Raw genomic sequence first — 6573 nt, forward strand, 5'->3', positions numbered from 1 at the left:
TGCCCACAAAAGTCAACATTACAAAAGTCAACAGAACGCTTGTACTTACTAATTTAAACCTTTCAGTGGCTAACAAAAGAGTTAAAAGCGATTTTAGTCCTGTGGTTTAATCCATTTTACCAGTTTAGTTCAAAGATTTTATTTTTTTGCATGTAAGTCTAAAAAGGTTTCACCATTGTCATTTTAGTCCATTATTTCTGTTAACAAGAAGGGCAATTCGATCATTTTATATGGCTGAATTGCCCTAGTTAACTAAGATAATTACATATAAAATGACAACGGTGAAACCTTTTTAGACCCACAGGTAAAAAATGAAATATTTAGATTAAACCGGCAAAATAACTCAAACCACAAGAACCAAAATCACACTTAACTTTAAAAAAAAAGTTTTCACAGAAGACCATTTTAAAAACTGTGATTGAAAAATAAAAAGCCTCAGGCAGCCTAGTTATCATCAAAACAAATTCAGTCGGTAATTCCAACATTTTTTAATTTACATCATCATTGGCTTTCAACTTTTTCAATCAATTAAACAACAATTTGAACTACAATAAAATGTAGTCGCAAAAACCGGCTCTGTGAATGAACGGGAATTTAACAGTTCACAGGTTCCTATAAATTGCGAAACGAAAAAACTTAATATCGGTTCAATCATAGCATCGTCGGTCATTGCAACTTTAGCTACCAGCGACGTGGCATCGAACCTGTTATTAAAATTCAGACGACTACTGAAACATAAAAATAACAACCGAACGATCTATACAAATTGAGGAAGTAGGCGAATGATGAGATAACTGCAGACGAATAATGGTGTATATGTAGAGAATTGTAAAATGGTAAACCCTAATTAGGTCGATATATTTGGGGTCAGGGGATATGCCGACCCATTAAAGCTTCTTAAAGCCCATACCGGTGGCTCGAGCCCAAGTGTATATTTTGATGTTCTCTTTTAAGTAAACTAGTATTTTTAGCAGCCGCGCGTTGCAGCGGCGTAACCAATTCGTTTTTGAAGACATGTTTCACTGAACACAATCTACATCAAAACGTAGACTAACTCAATACATACATTTGACGAACAAAATAATTTACGTTGAGATGTAAAACCTACCCGCCACGTGTTGCGGCGGGTCAAAACACAAACTAAGTCAAATTAACACCGTCGATCCAAAATAAAAATGTATTATATACGACCTACGCATACATAGGAAACATACATAAAAGTTAGAAAACCTTCGCAACTAAGATCCCTAACAAACTTAATTCCGTGTGAAGGTGGGTGCTACAAATGCCATACCATTGATCCTTGAGTGGCAGGGGATTTCGTTTTCGTATACCTCATAATTATGGATTTGATATAGGTGACTCAGATTTGAAAACCAAACACTTGTTAGCCGCTATAGTAATCTAAGAAACCATCTTCAACTGGTTCTTTTTCAACACGGTTGCCAAGTTTGTTGCGCTCACCCTTTAGGCCTTTAGCATGCCTAAAACATAAGAAATCTTATCAACAAATGAAGATTCATTATGTGCGCAGCTATAAGTGCGCAATAAAAAAAGAGTAGATATATGTTGATTTGAATGATACCAAAAATCAATTTGGCAAAGTGATTTATCATAACTTGTTTTAACAGCACTTTTATAAATCCATATGAAAATTTATTAATTAAAAAGCTTCGTAATTTCCTAATGATTAACACTTTAAACATGCGAAATCACATACTGGTTCATCACTTTCTTTTAAAGAAATGAGAAAGGCCCCAGTGTGATTCTACCATCAATCCCTCAAATAAAAAAGTAAAAGGCTTCAATTTTTTTGTTAAAAAAAGATCAAATTGCAATAAATAGCACACTTTTACACTTAGGACGTGAATCACTTCCGTAATGACCTGAACCACTTCTTACCTGTAACAAACTCTGTAATGACTTGATCGTTCACGAACCCGTAATGACCTGAACCACTTACCTGTAACAAACTCTGACCAAAATGTCTTCCAACCCGAACAGGTCCACAGGTATAACCGTGCATTTATAACCGATGAAACTTTGCGTAAAAAGCGCATTACCGATTAGAGATGCTTTTGTGGAAATCCAAAATAAATTATAGAAAGCGATGAAACCGATTGGATTTTAATATTGTGGCGAGTGGATTTCAGTTCAGTGCATCTGCTTTCAGGTTTCCTCCCCTACTCATTAGCCCCAATTTGATTCCTTTTTATTTTTATTTTAAGGTGTTCTCCATCAATTCCAAGTTTTAGTAAAAAAGGTTTGTTTACTAAAAACTTCATGGTTTTTCTGCTGAATCAATGATATATGTCTGTTTACTCCAATGGAGTGAATCGATGATGTATGTACATATTGTTAAAACAATAGTTTTACATGTTCTTTTTCGTTGTCGGACAAAGGGTAAAATGGTAACATTTGAACATTCCATCCAATAATGTAAGGCAAGTGAATTCCATAACTGAGATAAAAAAAAACATAATTTTGAATGGAATGTTTTCTAAATCCGTTATGTAATCCAATTAATTGCGCGAACCAAATGAACCCGAAGGTAAATATTCAATTCAATCAATACATTAGTGTGCAAATCAAATAAACCATTACCTTGTTTGCTTTCTTTCCGAACACGAACTTCATGGCATCAATCACATTGCTTTCGGTGTATCCCCCTGCCACTAAGACCAACTACAACACAAAATTCATGTTCAATTCAAGAGTATCAAATCACATTAAAATCAACAAACCTTAAAAAGTAATTCATGGCTTTTCTGTGATGTTGTACAGGAACAAACCTCAAGTTATCGCATTAGAATAACATCAAATTAAACAAAGAAGAAGCATACATCAAATTGAACATCATTCTCCTCTCTAGCCACCGCTACGGAGACAACCCCAATCATCGTCGTTGTCGGATTGGCAGTGGAACCCTAGAGGCCACTAAACCGATAACCCTAAACCACCGTCATCGTCGGCTTTGTAGTAGAACCCAAGCCGCCGTAGAGCCATGTACGGCGGACCATAGTCACAGGAAACGCAGATCCCCCCTCGAATCCCGAATCGGTTCGGCCGTACCAGAATCGAGTACAGAAGAGACAAGAATGCTTTCAATCCGACCTCCAGTTTTAAGACCGAATGTTGTTCCTCGATCATACACCTTTTATTTGTTCAAAAGGTTATAATCATATGATAATAAAAGATAAATAATAATTAATAATAATAAGTTAATACAATAGGTATGTCAAAAGTGTGTACCAAATTGAATTAGTGAATTCCACATAACGGCCCCTTCTCAGTTGCTGCCATGCCTTGTGTTTATCAGTGAATGGCATATCCTTTCTCCTTAGTAAGTACAAACATGTTCAATCATCATTTCAACATTCAAACACAGTGGTAAGTTCGAATCAGATGAAAAACAACTTCAGAAACAAAAGTTACCTGGAGAGACAACTAAATATTCTTCACAAAATATTTCTGCTAAAATAACGGACACAGGGGAAAAGTTATGCAAGGGGAAACAATCGAAGCGGAAATTTGAACAATTAAGAAGGAAAATAAAGAGGCAAAATAACGCACCTGAACTCCAGCAATGACTTGCGTTGTCGCATTCCGGCGGCCAGTTCGCAAAGCAACCCTAACGCCGCCGCTTTGGGGCTTGGCCAGAGATAAAATGGAACCAATGGCCATGTAAATCGCCGTTTTGATTTGAGACGGCGGCGGTTGTGGAAATCGCCGTTTTGATCTAAGAGAGTGGTAACGCCGCCGCTTTGGGGCTTGGCCGGAGATAAAATGGAACCAATGGCCATGTAAATCGCCGTTTTGATTTGAGACGGTGGCGGTTGTGGAAATCGCCGTTTTGATCTAAAAGAGTGGTGGTTGTCATCTGACGATGCTGGAGGTATGGAGAGAGAAGAACATATTTTTTAATGAGATTTTTTAGTTGATGATAATCTCATCAACACGTGGCTATTGGTTGGATGATGAGGCCACCACCTCTAAAAGGCCCAATTAGCCTTCACCACCATATCAAGCAAGGTGCCAGACAAGATGTCTGGCACTATTCATTCTGTTTGATTATTAACATATGTTAATAATTAATGTTAATTTTAATTTAATTTAATTTTAATAATAATAAATAATAACAATAATAATAATTTTGGCAAAGGGTTTGATTTAAATGGTGTGTTCTGGCACCCTCAGCACACCAGCTTTTTAATGTCCCAAGGCTTAAACACCGCCCGGGGGTATCAAGGTCACCTCCGTTAGTGCAACAACGGGCGCTAATATTATTTTTTGATATTTGTGTGAGTTGGACCAACGAGAGTGCCACAAAGTGAAGATAAGGAATGCACCTCCACACCATGTAGCCTTATTGTATTAAAATTTCATCCTGGAAACATTAACAAGGAAATTAATTCGAGGATTGTTAACATGGGTATAATTGATATGAAATATGAAATTTGAAACATTCAAAATATATTATGAGGTGGTTGCTCAGATATAGATACGGCTAGGGCCGGCAATTTTACACGAATACACGACACGAACCTACACGAAATTAACAGGTATCGTGTATGGTCTTAACAGGTATCGTGTACCAAACAGGTAGACACGAGATTACCTGTTAATTTTCGTGTATAAACAGGTTAAATACCTGTTTACCTGTTAATACCCGTTAGTACACGATAAGAAATTAAATTAAATAAAACTCATCAGCCATGTGCGTGTGGGTTCCTTAATTTCTTTCTATTTTCATTCGTCATTCAATTAAAAAAAATAAAACCCTAAACTCCCTCTGTAACTCTCAAATAGCATGTCATGTTCGTGTTTTTGTTCGTGTTAACAGGTATTAACAGGTAATTTTCGTGTATAACAGTCGAATAGTCATGTTAACAGGTATTAACAGGTAATTTTCGTGTATATCGTGTCGTGTTCGTGTTTGAGAAAAGGGACACGATAAGTTATCGTGTCGAGTTCGTGTATCGGATTTCGTGTATCGTGTCTTATCCTGTCGTGTCTTACCGTGTACGGGTATACACGATATTGCCAGCCCTAGATACGGCTTTTGATAATGTTTACCCCGGTGCTATGGGGCGGGATGGTGGTCTATGGCGCCGAATACCACCCGAGTACAGGTGGCCTTTGGGAGGAAGGACACTCAAGGGTAGTATCATAGCCCAACCAACCAACACTTATCATTCATTTATTTAAAAGTACCTATTAGCTAGTAAACAATGATGATACCTACCCATGTTATAAATCATTTTTTTTAATTTAAATAAAGTCAAATGTTATAAAAAAATTAAGGGTCATGCTAATTACACACGCCAAAAATAATTTTCACACCCCTAAGCGCCGCGCTATGGCCAAAGCGGGGCGCTTAGGGCGACAAAAGTTGATACGAGGTTTGACTGACTGACCGATAAGTCAGAGACATAAAGGTGATACGAGGTTTCAGTTGCCCCGTGAACCCTAAGCGCCGCGCTATGGCCAAAGCGCGGCGCTTCGACCACAAATGCTGCCTTTAAATCCTTGCACAGACTCGACATTCATCATTCGATTTGTTTTTTGTTGATCTTCTTTGCTCTATTAGTTACATGTTTTGAAAAAACGATGTCGTGGTTAAGTAACTATCTTTTCGGTCAATATTCTGATGAGTCAGTTGTTCCTGATTCTTACGAGGGGACCGCTATTTCTGACTCGTTTGAGAAACCGGTGTCGTCCAACTTGAGGGAGACAGAGGTTGTATATGGCATTCGTTATCGTGATAACACGGTGAAGCTGGATTTGAATACCCCTGTTGAGGACCCTTACGCACAACAAGGTTATTCGAATTTCGGTTACGTTGGCGACTATAGCTTTGTACAGCAGGAGTGTTATCCAAACGACAGTTACGGTTGTCAACAGAGCTTACAAGGTTATTCGAATTTCGGTTACGGTGGCGAGCAAAGCTTTGTACAGCAGGAGTGTTATCCAAACCAGAGTTACGGTTGTGAACAGAGCATTGAACATCAAGTCTATTCGAACCTCGGTGACGATGGTGAGCCAGAGGATGTGTCTGTTGACGAGGAAGGTTGTTACCCGGTTACATTTTCGTTTGATACAACGCAGACCTTTTCGTCACGTAAAGAGTTGGTGCGTTGGGTACAAGACATGGCAAAAGACAATGGTTACCTCATTGTGACTAAGAGGTCGAATAAAAGAGGAGAGAATTACAAGATTTGGTTTCAATGTACTTTTGGTGGGGAGCATAAGAGTATAGCTACACAGAGGAAAACGGGTAGCAAGAAAATAGGCTGCCCGTTCGAGATGATCGGGTTTTCGGAATCATCCGGAAGTGTTTGGAGGATCGAGGTGACGAAGGCGAAGCATAACCACACTCCTATTGAAAACTTCGAGGGTCACGCGTATGCGAGAAGGCTTTCTTCGGAGGACAAAAAACTGGTTAAGGAGTTGGCAGAGCAAGATATTCCCAACTAAAGTATCTGGCGAACGCTGACAAAAAACAATCCGGCTAGAAAGCTTATTCCGAAAGATATACACAACGCTGTTCAGAAGATCAACGCCGAAAAAAAT

At 38.4% G+C, this 6573-nt stretch overlaps 1 long non-coding RNA gene and 2 other non-coding genes across 6 annotated transcripts; all 3 read right to left on the bottom strand.

Annotated features, from left to right (window-relative positions):
- Positions 1 to 427: 427 nt before the first annotated feature.
- On the bottom strand, positions 428 to 511 carry LOC118491044. The gene has a single exon (XR_004890269.1). It is a non-coding gene; the product is annotated as a small nucleolar RNA snoR77Y (small nucleolar RNA).
- Positions 512 to 553: 42 nt separating this feature from the next.
- On the bottom strand, positions 554 to 705 carry LOC118491055. Its single transcript, XR_004890280.1, has one exon. It is a non-coding gene; the product is annotated as a small nucleolar RNA snoR2/U65 (small nucleolar RNA).
- Positions 706 to 1084: 379 nt separating this feature from the next.
- On the bottom strand, positions 1085 to 3959 carry LOC110872243. Of its 4 annotated transcripts, none has more exons than XR_002554323.2 (5): positions 3574 to 3959; positions 3436 to 3471; positions 3253 to 3339; positions 2844 to 3154; positions 1085 to 2685 (listed from the first exon to the last, which is right to left on the bottom strand). It is a non-coding gene; the product is annotated as an uncharacterized LOC110872243 (long non-coding RNA). The 4 variants fall into 4 exon arrangements; XR_002554326.2 differs by having other exon boundaries at positions 2793 to 3154; XR_002554327.2 differs by having other exon boundaries at positions 1085 to 1484; positions 1903 to 3154.
- Between the last annotated feature and the right edge of the window lie 2614 nt (positions 3960 to 6573).

Source organism: Helianthus annuus, chromosome 3 (assembly GCF_002127325.2).
Source record: "Helianthus annuus cultivar XRQ/B chromosome 3, HanXRQr2.0-SUNRISE, whole genome shotgun sequence".
Taxonomy (NCBI): domain Eukaryota; kingdom Viridiplantae; phylum Streptophyta; class Magnoliopsida; order Asterales; family Asteraceae; genus Helianthus; species Helianthus annuus.